This window comes from Choloepus didactylus, chromosome 17 (genome assembly GCF_015220235.1).
Source record: "Choloepus didactylus isolate mChoDid1 chromosome 17, mChoDid1.pri, whole genome shotgun sequence".
In the NCBI taxonomy this organism is placed as follows: Eukaryota; Metazoa; Chordata; class Mammalia; order Pilosa; family Megalonychidae; genus Choloepus; species Choloepus didactylus.
The window spans coordinates 11186379-11210570 of NC_051323.1; the positions used below are offsets into that span (position 1 = coordinate 11186379).

At 35.3% G+C, this 24192-nt stretch overlaps 1 pseudogene; it reads left to right on the top strand.

Moving 5' to 3' along the window:
* Nucleotides 1-6494: 6494 nt before the first annotated feature.
* On the top strand, nucleotides 6495-6753 carry LOC119512836 (annotated as a pseudogene).
* The last annotated feature ends 17439 nt before the right edge of the window (nucleotides 6754-24192 follow it).

Here is a 24192-nt window from a genome sequence, read left to right on the forward strand (position 1 = left end):
TTCTAAGGGGTAGGGAAAAATAAATATCAACTGAGGATTTTCAACCACAAGCCTACCTTCAGAGATTTCAGTTTAAATTTTTTTTTTTTTTCCTAAAAATTCCCAAGCTGGGAAATTAATCAGGTATTGCCTGTCATCTTGCTCACTTTCTTATGGGTGTATGTAAGGAAAAAAGCCAAATTTCTGTGAAAGAAAACCTTCAGTCTAGATTGAGCTAGGTTGCTGTAGCTAAATCACCACCAAATTTGAGATACAATCCAAAATAACAAAAGATATATTCCAAAAGAAGAGAAAAGAAGCAAAAAAGCAGAAAAATGATCAAATGTCCAGATTACATTATCATAAGACCCTAAAACTATGTCCAAAATTATTGAGAAAAAAAAAAAAAGGGAATTAAGAACATGTTAAGGTAACAAAATATTATAATTGTTTAAAAATATTAAATATTTCTAGAAATAAATACCTTTAATTATCAGATTAACAATCAATACAGTCTGAACAACAAATGTAATCCAGATGAAAAGAGACTTAATGAATGAAAAATTAATAAATTGCTGAGAATTTTGCCCAAAGAGAAAATGAAATTATAAATACAAGAGGAAATTTTTCCCTAGAATTTAAAATATCTAAGCAACTGATATCCTTTAGAAGGAAGGCAAAAACCTTGATTTATTTTACATTCTAATTAAGTAAGAGCCAACCACTAAAGAAAAATGGAATTACAATATATTATTTCTAAAATCACAAAGGGAAAAAGTGGAAGAAAATAGAATTGAATCAAAGCTGAATCCTTTAAACATTAACTCTAGAGATTTCCCCCAAATAGCTAGACTCAGAATCCCTCAAAAATTTAGTGTTTTCTTTTCTCTTTTTAAAGTCCTGAGTCTTTAAAACACTCCTGATAAAGTTATCCATGGTAGACAAGATCAACTGGACAGCATCTCAATATTTGAGTAACAGTAGTCATGCATGAAATAAACAAAGCTTAGCAACCAGCCACCCAGCAGAATTTTCTCTGAATGAGACTTACTTTTTGGGTAGGGATGCTACACACTACAGAGATTCTGACCAACGTGCTCTAATCTACTTGGAATTGAAAAATAAAAAAAAAAAAAAAAAAAAGAGGAATAGGTTACTTGAATCATATAAAATACATATAAATGTAAAATTGTAAGAATTAACATTTACTTTTTAATTAGTATTTTACAGCCAAAAACAATAAGAGATTAAGCTCATTGCCCCTCCATTCCTGAATAAATGTCATGCACAGTGCACTCTGTCATTCTGACTTCAACCTAGGGCCAAGTGCTGTGTTGTTTTACTTGTTTGCCCCATTTAACCCTGAATACTACTACCCTATCAGGTATCCACTCTTTTCATTCCCATTTCTCAGGTGAGAAAACTGAATCACAGAGAATTTAAATAATATTCCCAAAATCAGACTGCCAGGTACAGTAAAGTGGAATTTTGGCAACAGAATCGCTGTGACTAACTTCTAAATGACCTCCTTAGTTAATCTGAAAGTTAAAGCCACACCTAACTATGCCAGCCTTTACATTGATCCTTACTGAGTTAGACATCAAAATATCCAGGAGAGTGAAATAATTGTCATATTTAATTCCTTTCGATCTCCTCAGGATGTGACCTTCCTCACTGCAAACTCAGTCTTCCCTGACAGGACATTAGATCAGAGGGCACCCCTTCACCTGTCTGCATCAAACAAAACCTATCTTGCACCCATGGGGGATTGAGTCATGTCCCCTACAAGGACGTGTCAAGTTCTAACCTCTGATCTTCGCATTGTGAATTTGTTTGTAAATAGGATCTCTGAAGGTCCTGCTAAGATGGGGTCAAATTTAATCAGGGGTCCTTAATCCTATATGACTGGAGTCCTTATAAGCAAAAGACATTTGGACCCAGCAATGGGAACCACGAGAGGGCACCAACTGAGTTACTACCACGTGACAGAGGCAGAGATTGATTTCTCTCAAGCCACCACTAGAAAGCTGCAGAGTTCAGAGAAGGCATGGCTGGCCCATACCTTGATCTTGCACTTTCAGCCACGAAAACTGAAACAATAATTTCTTTTTTCAAGCCAACCAGTTTTGGTTTCTGTTATAGCAGTTCTGGCCAACTAAAACATACTCTATTTTCTTTTAATCACAGCTCCTGATTTCCAAGGTGATAGAAACTAATCAAAAAGCTAAATCCATTCTAGGGTGATTTGTGCTGATGATTAGGCCATTATGTTTTCCTAGATTCATATTTAGCAAACTTCTCTTAGAATCACAATGCCCCACACCACAGAAGAGGGTTTTGACTTGGAAATTTTGATCATTATTTCCTGACAGTGAGGGAGACGATATTTGGAGTTTATAAATCCCAAACTACCCTCTAAATATGATGGAAACAATAGCCCCTTGACTTAGCATCAAACAAGACCTATATCAGAAAGCACGAAAGCCTGATCACGGGTGGCTTATGTAGTGCCACTTGAGGATCACCAGCTGCCATAATGTCTCAACTTCCACAATTTAAAATGATATTATTTTGAATTCTGCATTGCTCTTACAAATACCCCTTCTAAAAAAGCAAATATTCCTACAAGAAGTCACAGTTTACTTTAATATATTTACAAAGTCTTACCTATTTGCAGGTTATAGCATTTCTAGAACATCTGAGACATAGACTTGGTGTGGAAATTTGGGAGATGAGGGTAGTGAAGCAATTTTATTGACAACCCCTCTGAGGTCACACAGTCATTGGGCATGAATGTGGTGGAAGACAGAAAAGTTGATTAGATCACTTCCCAACCTGGATCCCTTACTTGAATCACTGGACATTGCATCCCAGAATGAGGCTGGACAACCAAGTAACCAAGTCACAAACTAACAGTCCTGACTCCAAATTGAAAATTGCAATCAGAGCTGTGAATCATGCTCCATAGGCATTTACTCAGGAATGGCCGAGTGATGAGCCTGATTCCTCAGGCCATAACCATGTAATAGCTACATGGCAGGTAACTAAACTTCTTAAGGCAGTGGACCAATCCTTCCCTAAAAAAGCAAAGACATGTTTGAAAGGCAAGTTCCCTTAAGAGAAATACTAAGTTGGTGACTCTTCTATTCTGAAGGACAAATTAATGATAGTCATATTGTAACTGGTTTAGTAAATGGGATGAAACTCACGGGATACACAGAGGAAATGCATTATTTTGCCTTCACTGGCTTCTGCTTTCAACCATGGTCAACCAGATCCCCTCTCTTGCCTCATGATGTCATTTCAGGCTACTTTCAGATAAAAGATCATTCTCATTTTAATAATTAAGACATTTTAAGGCATAAAATTTCCAGTAAAGCCCAAATAGAAACTTCAACTTCAGTTTCAATTCAAAATTTCTCCTTTTCTTTCTTGATTGGTTCAGTTTCATGTGGGGAAGTACAGAATCTGTTCCTTTATTCATCCTTCACCTCCATACAAACTACCTCAAAACTGACAACAGTAATGATGACATTTATTTTACTCACAAATCTGCAAATGTGTCGGGGCTGAGTGGTGGCATCTTATTTCTACTCAGCTCTGCATCTGATGAGGTGTCTCCAAGATTAGGGATTGGAATCATCTGCAAGCTCACTCACTCACATGTCTGGTGGTTTGATGCGTGACTGTTGGACGTACTAATGCTGGAGCCACTGGCTGGAACACTTACAGGAGACCTCTCGATGTGGCCCCAGCTTCCTTATTATTGGTGTCAAGAAAAGTGCCTCAAAAAACAGATAGAGCCAGGCAGAAGCTTTATCACCATCTATGACCCAGCCTCAGAAGTTATACAATGTCTGTTCCATTGCTTCCTATCTGTTTTATTAGAATGAGGCTGGCCCACTTCAAGGGGGGTGGGGAGGAATTGGATACCACCTCGTGACAGGAGGAGCATCAAAGAATTTGCAGACATGTTGCAAAGCTGCCACAACCTCCTCATGCTCCTGTTGCTGTTTCTTTCAGGGTTATATCTTAGGAAGGAGGGATTAGAGGAAAGACCATAAGCTGCTGTTGATAACTTCTGCTACAGCAGACATCCATCTTTCATGGGGCAAACATCTTTCATGGGGGTGAATCTGTTCTATCTTTCACAATTTCTTCTGAAGCAGTCTTCCCCACTGTCTAGTTCCCTGAAGCAGAATTGTAGCTCTTGGTCAACCCTTTGCAAGCTTTTTCTCGGAGTCCTGATCCTATTAATACCTTTCAACATGCTTCACTCAGTCTTCTGTGTATGCTGGGAGTTGGAGAGAGAGAGGGAGGACAAATGTATCTATATTTATACAAACTCCTTTCAAACAATTTCCTTTAAAATTTGTAATCTACTACATAGGTTTCAGATGCATGATGGCAATGAAGAAATGCATAATGAGTTCTGAGCTCTTTTGCAGTTTCTGCATGGATACATTGGATAGCTCCGGGACTTCTCTTTAGAATATAAACAAAATTCCCAACCATTATCCTGAGCTTTGGTGCTTTAGTGAAAAGCCCAAGAGCAAAGAAGAAGGTCCCTTTTTAAACAACCTATTTTTAAATAATGACTAATATTCGTTAAGTGCTTATGTTACAAGTACTGTGTCTAAATCCTCATCAGATGCTAACAACAGCTTTAAGGGCAGATGTTATTATTATGCCAATTTCACTGTTAGGTTGGCTCAAACAGGAAACAAATTCTGAGGTGGAGATTTGGCTGTGGGAAGTTTCTAGACAAGTGCAGAGGGACAGAGGAAGAGGACAGGAAGAGAAGTTTAACTGTTTGTGGGTGTCAACAGAGGCTTCATCTCATCCCATGGGGAGTTCCAGAACTGAGATTCCCCTTCAGAGTTGTCTTTGATTGAGTCAAAGGGTCCAGGACTTTATCCACACAGTGACCACTCATTGGGCCATGTATGGTTGAGGGCAATTCCTGCGGAAAGACTCAGCTGTGAGACACAAGCAAATGTGAGTAGAAAAGTCTCAGTCCCCAAACAGTGGTCTGCAGGCTGCACCTCAACATTTATTTCATTGACTAATGACAAAAATTGAGTTTCGGAGAATTTATTTCTTTTTCCATTTTCTACACAGCCCATAATTTGTAGATACAGGAAGGCCTCCATCCCTGACCTAGCTGATTTCCTTTATTCTCTTCATGATTCTAAAATCATTTTATGATGACAAAAAGGGAAGTAAATGTGAGGACAGTTAATAAAGATGTAATGAACATTAAAACAAATAAAAAAAAAAGGAAAAGGAAGCAGAGATAGAATATTTACTGTAGAGTAAGTGGAAAGTTTTCCTAGACTATTTGCCATAGAATAAAATTGAAAGGTGATTAAAGATCTCATATGGAAAAAGGCAAAAGGACCAGATGGGTTTACAGATGAGGTGCATCTCAAAGATGGGATAATTTCAAAGTTATTTAAAATCTACTGGAACAGTGAAAAGATGAAAAGGCTAATCCACATTTTGAAGCCAGAACTTTAATCCCAAAGACTAACAAATGATAGTACAAAAAGGAAAACTAGACCAATCACATTTATGAATATATATGCAATAATTCCAATTACATATTTGAAAATATAATCTAATAATACACAAAAGTAAGTTACTTCATGGACAAGTAGTGTTTATTTCATAAATTCAAGAGTAGTTAAATATATGGAAATGTCTAACTTAATTTACTATTGAGAATTGAGACCATCTACATTGACAAGCTTCAACTATTTGTTCAATGAGTCCTTTTCCCAGGAAAGATAAGACTATAAATAATTTCACTGCTTGCTTCAGAAAATTTCCTCACATCAATTTATTAAAGACAGGATCTGCTGGTTTGTGCAGTTTACTTATAAAATGACATTTTACTTATCAAACTTGTTTTAAGGTCCTCACTTTGCTATGTCCACCAATGCAAAGGTATTATATCACAAAACTTGATATATTCACCTTAAACACTTGAGCCTACATGCCAAAGCCTTGTAAATATCTCACTTCTGACCTCTCCTTTATGAGACAGCGCTACTATTCTATTAAGGAGATCCACTTTTGGCATGACAATATGAGAAGTTCCACAGACCTGCTTCCCAGTAAAACTGGTGAAAATTATTTAAAAAATAAAGTCTCTGGAAATGGCCCTAAAGGCATTCAGCAAATGAAGAAACATTTATTTGAGAAAATCTATTGGAACTCCATAAGAACTGAGAGGTCTGGATGTTAGACCAAAATATGCAACCTCCCTCCTCCTCCTCAGCTCAGTGAGAAGGTGCCCAGTGGAACCCTCCCTAACTGGCTTACCTCAGACCATCGGTGGTGACAGTGAGGGAATGTCAGCAGTTTCATATGGGAGTAGCAGCAGCCTAGGAGCATCTGCTTCTCTTTTCCCATTGAAGGTGCTACCACTGACGAAACCCCTGGTGGATGGTGAGGATGAGAGCTCCTCTGGTGTACGTGTGGTAGCTATTGACAGCAAAATCAAGCAAGCTATGGATCTGGTGAAAAGCCATTTGATGTATGCCATTAGAGAGGAAATGGAGGTGCTCAAAGAAAAATCAAAGAACACAAAGAGAAAAACTCCCAGCTGGAGCAGGAAAACAATCTGCTGAAGACACTGGCCAGCCCTGGGCAGCTCAACTGTTCCAGGCTCAGCTGCAGACTGGCTGCTCCCCCGCCACCTTGCAGCCACAGAGGCCAACACAGCTCCCAGCCCAGCCAGCATCCCAGGGCTCAGGACCAACCACGTAGCCTCCCATGCCCCCTGCAGAACTGGCTGGCACTGCCTGAACTGAGCAGATGTATTAGTGGAATCTGCCTCCACAGTCACCCATTACATTGCTCACTGCAAAAAAGACATGAGACTGATGTAGGCCATTCTCTCTCTCTTTTTTGCCCAGTATTAAACAGTCACATGATTTTGGCTTGAAGAAATTTCTTATTTGGGTGAATTAAAGGTTAATCAGAGGATTAGCATTAAAAAAAAGAAAAAAAAAAACCACCTCTAGACTGTTATATCCAAAAACACAGGGCTCCCTTTCACCACAGATCCCATTTCATGATGGCCAGGTGGGTATCAGCATTTCCCATTCTGCCTCCAGCTAACCTGTTGTGGTTAAGTTCTGCTAGAGTGTGTCTAAAAGGTGGGCTCTCCCTTCTTCTACCCATCCTCTACTCTTGCGATGGAGGCACAATCTTGTGTTCAGTTCCACTGAGAATACCAAGATCTTGATCACCTTTGCCCTGGCTTTTGGGGTACAGGTCCACAACAAGAAATACAAGATAATGAGACTTGGGGCTACTTCCTCCTTCTCCATGGAGCATGCATATCCTAAAGAAGGGGTGTCAATCAGAGATAATCACATCAGTGGCCCCTTTCTCAGCACCAAAGCAATGGCTCAGAGATTTTGTTCAGGTAGGGAAGAAGGCCAGTGAACAGAGAGCTCCAAAACCCTCTTTAAAGAAACTGACTTCACATGAACAGGGTATGGAGACATTCAAGCTGAAGTGTGCTCTCAAAAACAGTGGAAGTCGCAGTGGAAAACAATCAAGAAGAGATGATTAGATTCAGCTGACATATAGACAAAACACATTGGTCCAATAGTTTTTCAGACAGAAACAGGGAAAGAGATACCTTGGAGGAGTCCTTCTGGAGTCAGAATAAATTTCAAACACTGCCCTCAAAACTACCCCTTCAAAGTAGCTGCATTAGATTCGATTAGTCTATGAGGCAATTTTACTCAAGGGCTTTGTTAAAAACAATATGACCAATCATCTGGCAACTAGTGGACATTAATATCTGAGTGTGGTTAGCAAAAAAAGACAGTCAAAGAGAGCCCTGCCAAACCACTATTATCCTAGAAATGTCTGGGACCATTCTAACCTGCAGGAGGGAAATAGACTTTCAGCATAATAGTCCATTCAGTCACCAATAAAATCACCAAACAACTAAAACAAGACTTGGAGCATAGAGTGGGGTGCAGCACCCAGAATTGCTACAATAAATTATCTAAAATGTTTACTTCCCAAAGAAAGTTCATGAGCAATCCACCAGAAGAGAAAAAGTTATATTGAGAGAGTGACCAGAGCCAAATTTAACAAAGACTTAAAAGTCAACTATTACACATATATTCAAAGAACTAAAGGGCACCATGATTAAGGAAGTAAAGGAAGGTGTGAAGAAAATGTTTCATCAAATAGAGAATATCAATAAAGAGATAGAAATTTTAAAAAGAACCAAATGGAAATTCTGGAGTTAAAGAGCACAATGACTGAAATGAGAAATTCAGTAGTAAAGCTCAACAGTTATGTGAACTGGTAGAAGAAAGAATTAATAAACTTGAATATAAATTGAGAGATATTAGGCAATCCACACAACAATAAAAATAATGAATAAAATGAACTGAGCCTAAGAAGAATCTGGGACACCATTAAGCACAACAGCATATGTATAACTGCAGATTCAGAAGTCAAGGAGAGAAAGGAACAGAAAAAATATTTGAAAAAAAAATGGCCAAAAACTTCTAAAATTTTTTGAAAAACATTAATCTACACATTCAAGAAAATCAACAAAATCAAAGTAGGATAAATGAAAAGAGATCCACAAATAAACACATCATTGTAAATATGCTGAAAATCAAAAACAAGGACAAAATTCTTGAAAGAGTAAGAAGATAAACAATACATCATTTACAAGGAAACACCTATAGATATAATGAATGATTTCTCATCAGAATCAATGGGGGTAAGAAGGCAGTGGGATAACATGTTCATGGTGCACAGAGTAAGAAAACAATCAAACAAGAATCTTATATCCAGCAAAGCTATCTTTCAAAAATGAAAATAAGCTAGATTCCTAGATAAACCCAAACTGAGAATTTACTGCTAGAACACCCAACTTATAAAGAATACTAAAGGAAATTCTTCAGGTTGAAAATTCTTCAGGTTGACCCCAAAGAATAATCCACATACACACATATACACTAAAGAGCACAGATAAAGTAATTAATAATTACAAAAGACAACACAAATGCATATTTTGTTTCCTGTCTTCTCTTAACTGATTTAAATGGAATTGTATAAAAAAAATCAATATAATATTTTCTGAGCCTGTCATGTAAGGAAATATATCTGTTAACAAAAGCACAAAGGAGGTAGGTGGGAGCAAAACTGTATTGCACTACTAAGCATATAAGTTCAGATAGCGACTTCAATTCAAAGGAACAAATAAGAAGAATCAGAAATCATAAATAAGAAGTTTAATACAACAAAAGCTATAAATATATATGTGCACCTCTTTCTCTCCTTAGCTTCTTTAACAGACAAAAATATATATAAAGTAATAATTATAAAATTGTATTGTTGGGTTTGCAACAATTATAAATGCAATATATATAGCAGTATCAGAACAATGAGGAAAATGAAATAGAGGTATATAGAAATAGAAGTAATGTTTCTATAACTCATATATATTCAATATTTCCATATCTCACATATCTCTAAATCTGAAGCTGCTTCTCACAGCTTAAGATACATATGTTAGGCAGTAGAACAAACACTAAAGAAATAACTAAAAAAAAAATGTGGTAAAAAATCATTAAAGAAATTAAAATGCTACCTTAGGAAATAGTCCCTTAATGCAAAAGAAAAAAGTAAATGAGAAATAGATGGGGAAAAAACTATATGAGACACATTGAAAACAAATATATATATAATGGCAGGTGAAAATACAACTGTCATTAGTAACATCAAATGGAAATGGAGCCAACAACCCAATCAAAAGGCAGATAAGTCAAACTGGATAAAAGAACAAGATCCAATTATATGCTGTCTAGAGGTGACATACTTTGAATTCAAAGACACAAATAGATTAGAAGTAAATTACAGTGAAGACATATCATGCAAACAGCAACCACAAAAAACCACAAGTGGCTATAATCATATGTGACACACAAAAAAAGATATTTCACAACATAACAAAAAGATACTAGAGAAAAATAGGAACATTTTATGAAATGATAAAAGGATCAATCTATCAGGAAGATAAAACAATTATAAACACATATGCACCAAATAACAGAAACCCAAAGTACATGAAGCAAAAACTGATAGAAATGAAGAGAGAAATAGACAATTGAACAACAATAGAGATATCAGTATACCATTTTCATTAATGGAGAAGGCAACTATATATAAAATTATAACCAATAATGGCTGGATATACATTCTTCTCGAGTGCATATGGAATATTTTCCAGGTTGAATCATATTCTAGAACATAAAACAAACCTGTTTTAGTTTGCTAATGCTGCCAGAATGCAAAACACCAGAGACAGAATGGCTTTTATAAAAGGGGGTTTATTTGGTTACACAGTTACAGTCTTAAGGCCATAAAGTGTCCAAGGTAACACATCAGCAGTCGGGTACCTTCACTGGAGGATGGCCAATGGTGTCCAGAAAACCTCTGTTTAGCAGGGAAGGCATGTGGCTGGTGTCTGCTCAAAAGTTCTGGCCTCAAAATGGCTTTCTCACAGGATGCTCCTCTCTAGGCTGTAGTTCCTCAAAAATGTCTCTCAGTTGCTCTTGGGACATTTGTCCTCTCTTAGCTTCTCTGGAGCAAGAGTCTGCTTTCAACAGCTGTCTTCAAACTGTCTCTCATCTGCAGCTCCTCTCTCAGCTCCTGGGCATTCTTCAAAGTGTCCCTCTTGGCTGTAGCTCCTTTTCAAAATGTCACTCTCAGCTGCACTGAGTTCCCTCTGTCTGTCAGCTCATTTAAATGGCTCCACTGATCAAGGCCCACCTTGAATGGGTGGGGCCATGCCTCCATGGAAATATCTCATCAGAGTTATCACCCACAGTTGGGTGGGCGCATTTCCATGCAAACAACCTAATCCAAATGTTCCAATTTAATCCCCACTAATATGTCTGCCCCACAAAATTGCATCAAAGAATATGGCTTTTTCTGGAGGACACAATACATTCAAACCAGCACAAAACCTCGTTAAGTATAAAAGGATATAAATAATACCACAGGTTTTTCTCCAACCACAGTGAAATGAAGTTAGAAATCAAAAACAGGAAAAACTTGGGAAACTCATAAACACATGAAAATTAGGCAACACACTACTAAAAAGCAAATGGGTAAAAGAATAAATCAAAAGAGAAATTATAAAATATGAGATAAATGAAAACAAACAACATACAAAAACTTATGGGATGAAGCTAAAGTGGTGCTTGGAGGGAAATTTGTCTGCAAATGCCATATTAAAAAATAATAAAGATCTCAAATCAATAAGCACCTTACAACACTAGAAGAAGTAGAGCAAACCAAACTTAAATCAAACAGGAGGATTTAAATAATAATGATTAAAGTGAAAATTAATGAAACGGATAATGTAAAAATAATAGAGAATATCAATGAAACCAAAAGCTGCGTATTTGAAAAGATTAACAACATTGACAAAACATTAGCTAGAATGACAAAGAATAAAAGTGAGAAGACTGAAATTACTAGAATAAAAAATGGAAGATAGGACATTACTACCAATCCTACCAAAATAAAAAGGATCCTAAAGAGTAACATGCAAAAGTGTACACCAATATATTAGACAACTTACATGAAATAGACGAATTTCTAGAAAGTTGTGACCTTCCCAAATGGACCCCAGAAGAAATAGACAATATTAATAAATTCATAACAAGTAAAGAGACTGAATCTGAAATAAATGTAAATTAAACAAAAGTCAAGCTATATGGATTCACTGGTAAATTCCATCAAATGCTTAAAGAATAATTAATATCTGTATGTACAATCTCTTCCAAAAAATTGAAAATAAGTGAACACATCACAATTCATTCTGTGAAGCCAGTTAACACTTCTTCCCAAACCAGGCAAAGGCACCACGAAGTAAAGACCAGTATCTCTTATAAAAACATTAACAAAAATCATGACCAAAATATAGGAAAAAGCAATTCCAGCAACAAATGAAAGTACTTATACATTATGATCAGGTGGCATCTATGCCAGGAATGCAAGGTTGTTTTAATATCCAAAAATTAATTAATGCAATATAACATATGAACAGAATAAAAAACAAAACTATATATATATATTTATAACCATCTCAATAGATGTCAAAAAAATAACTTGACAAAATCCAACAAGCTTGCACAATAAAAACCCTCAACAAACTAAGAATAGGAGAGAATTTCCTTACTGATAAATGGCATCTGTTGGAAAAACAGAGCTAACATCATAGTTAATGGGAAAGACGGTGCATTAGCCCTAGGATCAGGAACAAGGCTAGCATGTCCACTCTCACCAATTCTATTCAATATTGTACTTGAGGTTCTAGTCAGGGCAATGATGCAGGTGAAAGAAAAAAGAAAAAGGCACCCAAAATCAAAAGGAGAAGTAAAACTATTTCTTTTCTTAAATGGCATGCCCTTGCATGTAGAAAATCTTAAGGAATCCACTAAAAAAAAAAAATACTAGAAATCATAAGTGAGCATAAATGAGTTCGGCAAGGTTGTAGGATACATGATTAATATAGTATATAAAAATTGAATTGTAACCACTTTTAATGGAATTAAGAAAAAATTCCATTGACAATAGCATCAAAATGAACAAAATAGCCAGGAATGAATTTAACAAAGAAGTGCAAAACTTATACTCTGAAAACTATAAAACACTCTCAAAGGAAATTAAGGAATATCTAAATAAATGGGAAAACATTTCATGTTCATGGATCTGAAGATTTAAAATTGTTAAGATGGCAATAGCCCCCATTTCTATCTATGGATTATCAAAATCTCATCTTACTTCTTTGCAAAAGTTGACAAGCTATTGCTAAAACTGATAAGGTAACAACAAGGGACCCAGAGTAGGAAAAACAATCTTGAAAAAGAAGAACAAAGTTGCAGGACTCACAGTTCTTGATTTAAAAACTTGCCACAAAGCAACAGTTATGAAAACAGCACAGTACTGACATGAAAATTATTCTAATTTTCCTTTTGTGTCTGGCTTATTTGAATCAATATGGTATCTTCAGGGTTTGATTCATGTAGTGACGTGTGTCAGCACTTAATTCCTTCTTATGGCTGAATGATGTTGATGGTTCGGGTGTACCACATTTTGTTTATCTATTCACCTGTTGATAGACAATTGGTTTGTTTCCACCTTTCGGCTACTGTGAATGCTGTAATAAGCATTAGTGTACAAATATCTGTCCAAGTCCCTTCTTTCAATTCTTGTGGGTATATTACTAGTAGTTGAATTTCTGGTCCACATGATAATTCCATGTTTAACTTTCTAAGTAACTGCCAAACTTTTTGTAAAGTAGCTGCACCATTTTACATTCCTACTAACAATGAATGAGTGTTCCTTTCTATTTGCATCCTCACTAATACTTAATTTCAGTTTTTAAAATAATAGTCATCCTTTTGGGTGTGAAGTGATATGTCATTGTAGTTTTAATTTGTGTTTATTTAAAAGCTAATGGTGTGGGGCATCTTTTCATATGCCTATTAGCTATTTGAATACCTTGTTTGGTAAAACATATATTCAAATCTTTGGTCTTTTTTTTTTTTTTTTTTAATTGGATTGTTTGTCTTTTTGTTGTTGAGTTGTAGAAGTTCTTTATATATTCTGGATATTAAATCCTTACCAGATATATGGTTTCCAGTTTTTTCTCCCATTCTGTAGGTTATCTTTACACTTCCTTCATAATGTCCTTTGCCGCATGAAAGTTTTTAATTTTGATGAAGTCCATTTTATCTAATTTTTTTTCTTTTGTTCCTTATACTTTTGGCACAAAATAGAAAAACCCACACCCACTACAATGTCCTAAAGATATTCCCCTATGATTACTTGTAAGAGTTTTATAGTATTAGCCCTTATATTTATGTTGTTGACCCAATTTTTTAAATTCAGTTTTATTGAGATATATTCACATACCATACAATCATCCATGGTGTACAATCAACCGTTCACAGTGCCATCATATAGTTGTGCCTTCATCATCCCAATCCACTTCTGAACATTTTCTTTACACCAGAAAGGATAAAAATAAAAATAAAAAAACTAAAGTAAGAAAGTCCAAATCATCCCCCCATCCCACCCCAATCTTCATTTAGTCCTTGTCCCCATTTTTCTACTCATCCATCCATACACTGGGTAAAGAGACTGTGATCCACAAGTTTTCACTATCACACTTTGTTGACCCTTTTTCAATTGTTTTTATGTATATGGTGAAAGGTAGGGGGTCTACATTCCTTCTTTTACATGTAAATTTCCAGTTCTCCAAGCACTATTTTTTGAAGAGACTATTATTTCCTCAATGAATGGACTTGGCACCCTTATCAAAAAATCAGCTGGCTGTGTATGTGTGGATTTATCCCTGGATTCTCAGTTTTATTCCTTTGATCCATATGTCTATCCTTATGCAAGTCTCACACTGTTTTCATTACTGTAGCTTTGCAATAATTTTTGAAGGCAGGATGTGTGAATCCTCTAAAATTGTACTTTTTCTTCTATAAACTGTTTTGTCTATTCAGGGGTTCTTGCAATTCTGTATGCATTTGAGGACAGGTTTTTCCATTTTTGCAAAAAAAAAATGGTTGTTAGAATTTTGATGGGGACTGCGCTGGATTTGCAGATCACTTTAGGCAATATTTACATCTTAATAATATTTTCTTCCAGTCCGTGAACTCAGACGTCTTTCCATTTACTTAAGTCCTCTTTAATTTCTTTCAGCAGTGTTTTGTATTTTTCAGTACAAAAGTCTTTCACCTCCTTGATTAAGTTTATTGCTAAGTATTTTATTCTTTTAGAAGCTATTGTAAACTAAATTGTTTTCTTGATTTCCTTTTCAGATTGTTCATTACTGGTTGTTCCTGTTTGCTAATGCTGCCATTAATGAAAATACTAGAAATGGATTGGCTTCTATAAAGGGGATTTATTTGGTTACAAAGTTACAGTCCTAAGGCCATAAAAGTGTCCAAGCTAAGGCATCAACAACAGGGTACCTTCACAGAAGAATGGCCAATGGTGTCTGGACACCTCTGTTGTCTGGGAAGGCATGTGGCTGGAGTCTTCTTCCTTTGCTCCCTTGTGTTTCAAAATGGCTTTCTCCCAGGACATTTCTCTCTAGGTGTCTGGGGGTGTTCTCTTAGTTTCTCCCAGGCAAACTCTGGCAAAAGTCTACTTTCAATGGCCGTCTTCAAAATGTGTCCCTTGGCTGCAGCACCTCCTTCTGTCTGTGAACACTTTTATAGGATTCCAGTGATTCAATTAGGACCTACCCTGAATGGGCAGGGCAACATCTCCATGGAAATAATCCAATCAAAGGTCTTGCCCAAAGTTGATTGAGTCACTTTGGACTCAATCATGAGTCCAAACATGGAAACACTCAATCAAAGGATTCCAACTAATCAACACTAATACATCTGCCTGCTCAAGATTGCATCAAAGAACATGGTGTTTTGGGGGGCATAATACATCCAGACTGGCACTCTGGTGTATAGACATATGACTGACTTCTGCTTGTTTATCTTGTGCTGTACAACTTGCCTGAGATTCCTATAAAATCTAGTAGCTTTCTTGTGGATTCTTTGGGATTTTTACATCTAAGATCATGTCATATGCAAATAGGGATAATTTTACTTCTTTCTTTCCAATTACAGCACCTTTTATTGCTCTGGCTAGAACATCCAGTACAATGTGAGTAACTGGTGACAGAGGGCCTCCTTGTCTTGTTCCTGATCTTAGAGGAAAAGCTGTCAGTCTTTCACCACTGAGGGTTATTTGCTGTGGGTTTTTCATAAATGCCCTTTATCATGTTGAGCAATTTCCCTTCTGTTTTTAGTTTTCTCAGTGTGTTTACATGAAAAGATGTTGAATTTGGTAAAACAGAGATGATACTGTTTTTTTCTTCATGCTATCAACACAATGTATTACATTTATTGATTTTCTTATGTTGACCATCAGTGCATTCCTAGAATAAATCCCACTTGGTCATAATATATAATCCTTTTAATATATTTTTGGATCTGGTTTGACTGTATTTTACTGAGAACTTTGCATCTATATTCAAAAGGGTGTTGGTCTATAGTATTTTTTGTTTTTGTTTTCATTTTTGTTTTTGTTTGTGTGTGTGCTGTCTCTATCTGGCATTACTATCAGGGTAATGCTGAATGTATAGCATGGCTTAGGAAGCAATTCTCCCTCTTCTGTTTTCGGAAGAGTTTGAGGAGGTTTGGTATTAAATCTTCTTTAAATGTTTGGCAGAATTCCGTAGTGAAACCATCTGGTACTAGACTTTTCTTTGTTGGGAGGCTTTTGATTACTGAATAAATCTCTCTACTTGTTATAAGTATGTTGAAATTTTCTATTTCTTCTTAGATCATTTTAGATAATTTGTATGTTCCTAAGCATTTGCCATTTTCATCTAGGTTTTCTAATTTTTTGGCATATCATTGTTCATAGAATGCTAGTGTAATCTTTTCTACTTCTGTTAATGATGATAGTAATGTCTCCATTTTCATTACTGATTTTAGTTACTTGAGTATCCTCTCTCTTTCTTTGTCATTCTAGCTAAATATTTGTTGATTTTATTGATCTTTTCACAAAACCAGCTTAAGTTTTCCTATTTTATATTTTATCTATCTTTTATCTATCTTTTCCTTAATTTTTATTATTTCCTTCATTCTACTAACTTTGGGTTTGCTCTTCTTGTTCTTGTTTCTTTTGATTTGAAATTCAGTTATTGATCTGTGATCTTTTTTCCTAATGTAGGCATTTTGAGCTATTTCCCTTTTAGCACTTCATCTCATAAGTTTTATTATGTGTTTTCCTTTTCATTTGTCTGAAGATACTTCCTAATTTTGTGATTTCTTCAACCGATTGGTTATTTAATAGTGTGTTGTTTCATTTCCACATATCTGTAAATTTTCCAGTTTTCCTTCTGTTATTGGTTTCTAGCTTTACTCCTTTGTGGTCTGAGAAGATACTTTGTATGATTTGAATATTTTAAAATTTGTTAAGATATGATCTGTGCCCTAACACATGGCCTAACCTCAAAAATGTTCCAGGCACACATTAAAAGAATACATATTCTGCTGCTTGGGGGTAGTAATAATGTTGTTCAATCTTCTATTTACTTATTGATAAACTGTTTAGATGTTCTATAAATTATTGAAAGTGGTGTACTGAAGTCTTTAAATAGCATTGTAGAACTGTATCTATTTCTCCCTTCATTTCTGTCAATTTTTGATTCATATATTTTGAGGCTCTATTGTGAGGTATATAAATGCTTATCATCATTATATCTTCTTGTTGGGGTGAACCTTTTTTCAATAAATAAATTTCTTTGTCTCTTGTAGGACAATTATATCAGACAAATCAGCTAACTTTTGATTGCAGTTTACATGGAATATCTTTTCCCACCTTTTTACTTTAACCCTCTTTGTGTATTTGTATCAAGATCGAGTCTCTTCTATATAGTATATAGGGGATCATGCTTTTTCATCCAATCTGCAGTCTCTGCCTTTTAATGGTGGAATTTTATCCATTAACATTAAGGTAATAACTGGGAAGGAAGGATTTACTTCTACCATTATTTTTTTTTTTTTTTAATTTCTTGCATGGATTTTTCCTTCAATTTCCTCATTAATGTTTTTCTTTAAACTTTTTGTATTTAGTTTCTGTTTTGGTTTGGTAAAGTTGCCAGGATGCAATATTCCAGAAATGGGTTGGTTTTTACAATGGGGATTTATGAACTTAAAATTTGCAGTTCTTAGGCCATGATATTGTCCAACTCAAGGCATCAACAGGACAATACCTGGACGCTGAAGACAGGCTGCCAGCATCCGGGACACCTCTGTCGCATGGGAAGGCACCTGGCTTGTGTCTGCTGGACCTTTTCTCCTGGTTTCATTGCTTTCAGCTTCTGGCTTCAGTGGCTTCCTCTCCGTTTTCTGTGGGACCTCTCTTAGCTTCTCTGGGGCTTTATCTCTAAAGTTCTCTATGCTTTTTATGTCTTTTATCCTCTTAAAAAGGACTTCAGTAAGAGGAATAAGACCCACCTTGGGACAGACCTCAACTGAAATAACCTAATCAAAAGCTCCCACCTACAATAGGTCTGCACCCACAGGAATGGATTAAAAAACATGATCTTTCATGAGGTACATACAGCCTCCAAACTACCACAGTTGCCTTTTCAAAATGTACCATTTTGATTCCTGTCTTCTTTCCTTTTCTCTTTATCTTTTAGTTATTTTCTCAGTGGTTGCCTTTGTAATTACCATTATCATCTTAAAATAACAGTGTCGTTCAAATAGTGCCAACATAGTATACAAAATCTCTGTCCCTCCCCATTTATATTTTCTCAGATTATGCCTTTGTACATTGTATGTCCACTAACATATATTTTAAATATTTTTTACATGTTCACCTAAGTCACATGAGGGAAAACAGTTATAACCAAAAGTACAATGATACAGGACTTATATGTATCTATGTAGGTATTTTTAGCAAAGTTCTTTATTTTCTCTTACAGCTTTGAGTTATAGTCTAGTGTGCTTTCATTTCAGCCTGAAGGACTCACTTTAGCTTTAAGGCAGGTCTTCTGGTATTGAAATCTTTCAACATTTGTTTGCCTGTTAATATCTTAATTTCCTAATTTTGCTGCATATAGAATTCTTGTTATCAGTTATTTTCTTTAAAGACTTTAAATACGTTATCCACTGTCTTATGGACTTCATGGTTTCTTCTGGGAAATCCATCGTTAATCTTATTGGGGATCCCTTGAATGTGATAAGTTGCTTCTCTCTTGATGCTTTCAAAATCCTCTCTATGGCTTTGGATTTTGACAATTTCTTGGTATAGATCTCATACAGTCTATACCGCTTGGAGTTCACTGAACTCTTTGGATGTGTATGTTCATGTCTTTCATCAGACTTGGGGAGTTTTCAAATACTTTTTCTTCCCCGTTCTCTCTCTTGTCCTTCTGGGACTCCAATGGTGCATATGTTGGTAAGCTTGAGGGTATCTCACAGGTTCCTCTAGCTCTGCTCATTTTTCTTCACTATTTTTCTTTCTTGTCATCACATTTGAATAATTCCATTATCTTGTCTTCCAGTTTACAGATCCTTTTATCTATCTATTCAAATCTACTGTTGAATCCATTTATTGAGGTTTTCATTTCAATTACTGTACATTATAGCTCCAAATTTTTTTTGGTTCTTTTTATATAATTTCTATCTCTTTATTTTATTCAGGAAACATTTTCCTATTTCCTTTAGTTCTTCGTATATTGAACATATTTAAAATAGTTGATTTGAAGTTTTTGACTAATAGTCCCAATGTATGAGCTTCCTCAGGGATGGTTTCTAACAAATTCTTTTTTTCCTGTATATGGGCCATACGTTCCCATTTCTCTGTGCATTTGAAATTTTTTGATTGGAACTAGAGATTCTGAGTATTGCTTTTTTATACAATACAATTGCTTTACAATTTACCAGCCTCTTCATCTAGCTCTTCTCCCATTCTTCTGGATTACTAGGGATTTTGTTGTTGTTGTTGAGGTCTGGAACCATCAATTTGTGGATTTTCCAAGTTATTTTTTCCTTCCAGAGAATTGAAAGAAAAAAGAGAAAAAAAATTCTCTAAGACTCCTCTGCTGCGTTTACCTGAATGTAATTGGAACAGTGGCAATTCTCAGAGCTGGCAACCCACCAATATGAAGTAGCTGATCAAAAGCTGATCAGACCACACTCCCCAGGATTTTAGAGGAGTAGTCTTTATTGCCCACCCTGCACCAGAAAGTTTCCCCAGGACCCCAGGTTTCAATCCTCATGCTGCCTGCCACATGGTTGGTGGATAGGGGTGATAGCTGCTGCACAGAGGGTGAAATTCACCAATATTTAGCAAAATTTACCAGCCTCTTCCTCTAGGTCTTCCATGCATGCTGCAAAGCAGTTCGCTAGACTGCAGTATTTCAAAATGGTTGATTCAGACAGTTACTGCCAGTTCAATAGTTGCTTTGGTGAAGGGACAGATTTCTGGTGCTTCCTACTCACCATACTGCTACAACCCTTCTGATAAATTGATTTTTGACAATGGATAGCAAGACCATTGAATGGGGAAAGAATAGTCTTCTCAAAAAAACTGAACTGCCACACGCAAAAGAATGAAATTGGGCCTATACCTTATACTGTATCCCAAAATTAACTAAAAATTGATCAAAGACCAAAAAGCAAGAGCTAATAATATAAATCTCTTGGAGGAAAACAGAGAGGTAAATCAGCATGTCTTCAGGTTTGGCAATGGTTTTTTAGGATGACAAAAGTCTAAGTAGAAAAAACAACAACAAAACAAAACAGATAAATTGGACTTCATCAAAATTAGAAACTTCTAAGTCTCAAAAGAACAGTGTGTAAAAAGACAACCCAGAGAACAGGGGAAAATATTTGCAAATCATCTATCTGAAAGTGATTTTTATCTAGAATATATTTTTTAAAAATATAACTCAATAAAAAAGGCAAATAACTCAATTAATATGGGCAAAGAATCTGAACAGACACTTCTCCAAGGAAGGTATGCAAATAGTCAATAAATATATGAAAAGGTACACAAAATCATTAATCATCAGCGAAATACAAATCAAAACCACAATGAGCTAACAGTCTGCACTCATTAGGATACCTAGAATAAAAAAAAAATTAGATAATTGCAAGTGTTGGCAAGGATGTGGCGAATTCAGAACACAGATTCACTGCTACTGGGAATGTAAAATGTTGCAGTCATTTTATAAAACAGATGTTCCACTCAAATTTCCAAGCATAGATTTAACCATATGAGATAGCAAATATATTCCTGTTATATATAACAGAGAAATGAAAATGTATATACATGCAAAAACTTGTATGCAAATTTTATAGCAGCATTATTGATAATAGCCAAAATGTAGAAACAACTTAAATGTTTATCAACAGATGAATGGATAAACAAATTGTGGTATTTCAACATAGTGGATTATTATTTAGCCATAAAAATGAGTGAGGTAGGAATACATGTTCCAACACGTATAAACTTTGAAAACATTATCCTATCAAAGAAGTCCTCCACCCAAACCACAAATTATGATTCCATTTATATGAAATATCAGTAAGAAGCAAATATACTTTCTACAGAAAGTAGGCTAGTTTTTTGTTTGTTTCTTTGTTTCTTTTAATGTCTGGGAATGGGGGGTGATGGAGAATAGAGGTGATAGATAATGGGTAGAGGATTTCTTTTTGGGGTGATGAAAGTGCTTCAAAATTGACTATGGAGATGTTGCACATAACTGTGATAACACTGAAAATCACTGAATTGTACAATTTAAATAGGTGAACTTACCAGTATGTGACTTATATCTCAATAAAGCTGTTGTGTGTGTGTGTGTATATATATATATATATATATATATATATATATATATATATATATATAAATGGTGTTCTCCCTCCTTGCAATGAGTTTAAATAAATACAACTTTGCTCTATTGACAAAATGTCTTGTGACATTTTGCTGGGTTGAAACATATCAAATTTTGTAACTTATAACAATAAACATGAATATAGGTTTAACATCTTTAGGCATTAACTGAATACAAAATTAAAACATAATGAGATATCACTACATACCTATTTAAATAGGCTAAAAAAATGACAACATTAAATGCTAGTAAGTATGTAGAGAGACTGGATCTTTCATAGATTGTTTGTACATTGTAAACATACACTTACAATATGACTCAGCAATTGCACTCCTTGATTATTCCTTGCAGGAAAATAAAAACATAAATCCACACAAAACCTATAAACATAACCACCTTATTTGTAACTCTGTTTTTGTAAAATAGCCAAAAAATTGGTAACAGTCCAGCTATCATTGATGAGTGAATGGCTAAACAAACTAAGACATACAAATACAATGGAACACTGTTCAGAAATATAAAGGAACAAATTATTGGTATTTTGAAACAATTTGGGTGGCTTTCAAGGTCATTATGCTGAGTTTTTTCTTAAGAAAAAGCCATTCCAAAAAGATTACCTACAGTATGATTCCATTTATATAATATTCTTGAAATTATATATATATATATATATATATATATATATAGAGAGAGAGAGAGAGAGAGAGAGAGAGAGAGAGAGAGATGGAGAACAGATTATTGGTTGCCAGGAATTAGAGACAGGGGTGGGGTTGGGTCCAACTGTAAAGGGATAACACAAGGGAGTTTTCTTGTGGTGAGGGAACATTTCTGTATGTTGATTTTGGTGGTGATTTCATGAATCTACATGTGTGGAAAAATTGCTTGGGACTACATACACACACACACACACACACTCACACACACACCCCCAGACCCAAACCATAGTGCACAGATGCTGAAAGGGCATTTGATAAAATTCAGATTCATTACTAAGAAAAGTCTAAGAAAATATAACATGAAGAAAGTATGAAACTATAACAAATACTATTTAGTGAAAACAAATAACAAAGCTTATCCAAACAGAAAACAAACTACTTCAATTAAGATAATCTATTTTGCAAAAAAGTTTAGTAGTAATTAGATGATTAGAAAATAAATACATTTTTGTTAAAAGTGTTTTTATTGCAATTTTATATTCTGGAATATACCAGTAAACTGACTTATCAATCAAAATGATGAATTAGTGGTTAAAAATAAATTAACTGATAAATTGAAAAGTAACAAGAAGAAGAAGAAGATTATTTAATTGCTGGTCCACTGTGCTCAAAATCCAAATATTCAAGTCTCAAGTCAAATGCAGAATATGCAAAGACATTTCTATTAATAAATTAAAGATTTCCAATTTAGTTTCAGGAAAACAGTATCATACATTATATTAATATAGTTTATTTGAATTTTAATGGGTTGGTAGTTTGGTTATCTTGAATTTTATCATTTGCATTGCCTTTATGTTCATGGAGATACATGCTTGACAGTTTCATGTAATTACATAGCAAATGGAAATTATGAATAAATTTATTCAACACTGGAATTCAGGAGAATTTTCTGGCTGCTTCTTTTTCTGTGTTCAATGAATATTATTATATTTTAAACATATGCTCTAGGGAACTTTCCATCATACAACCTGAAGGATTGAAAGTTTCTTGTAGAATTATGAGGTAATAAATCATTACAGGCCCAATTTTGCATCATAAAACTATAAGAAATATTTAAATGCTAATTTGATAAGCATGTCATAAACACACAAAATAATTTTATATCAAATTATCACAGTCAGAAATAAAATTTGTGACCTATAGACTTGCAAAAGAAATGAGACATGTAATCAGTGTAATTTGTTGTAAGAGAGTGAAACTCTATGGTTATAAAAGCTTTAAAATGGAGATGCAATGTACAGAGTCATATTTTTACAACTATGCATGAAACACAAGCTTTAATAAAGTGTGCCCCTTTCTGCTTCTTAACGATATTAATAAAACTGCAAAGAATCAAATTCCATGGCTTTTATTTTACATCTCTATCAAGAGCGAGACTCTCTCATTTAGGAGAATTAAAATAAGCATTACTGTGATGGGTATGAGGGATGCAAGGCACATAACAGGTGATAAGATAGAGAAAGCAAGCATCCACTCATTTTCCTTCAGTTTACATCTACAAGTCCAAAGAAAGTATGTTTGATCACTGAAGTCATTGCTGAGCTTAAAATCACTATTGATTATCTTTAAGATATCATGGAGCATTTAAAACAGGGAGGAATGGGACACAGAGCAACAACTAGATTATAGAAATTCTGAAATCCAGCTAGGAACATGCTGACAGTTTCCCCTATTTTAGGGCAGAACTATTCCTTTATTAGAGCCCATTCTGCTGGAGGAGATGGAGCAAGATGGCAGCATAGGGAGGTGTGGAATTTAGTTAGCCCCCTAAAGCAACTAGTAAACAGCCAGGAACAACTAGAAAGTAGTCTGGAACAACTGGTGGTTGTGGTGAGGAACATCAAACTGGACAACATCAAACACCAGCCTGGAATGGGTGGAACAGCTGAGATCACAGCATGGAACTATAAGTAAAGCTCCCCAAACTGCTGAGATGGAGTCCCTCGCCCACTGACACAGCAGGCTGAGTTGCAAAACTTTGCTGTGGGAAAAAAAAAGCAG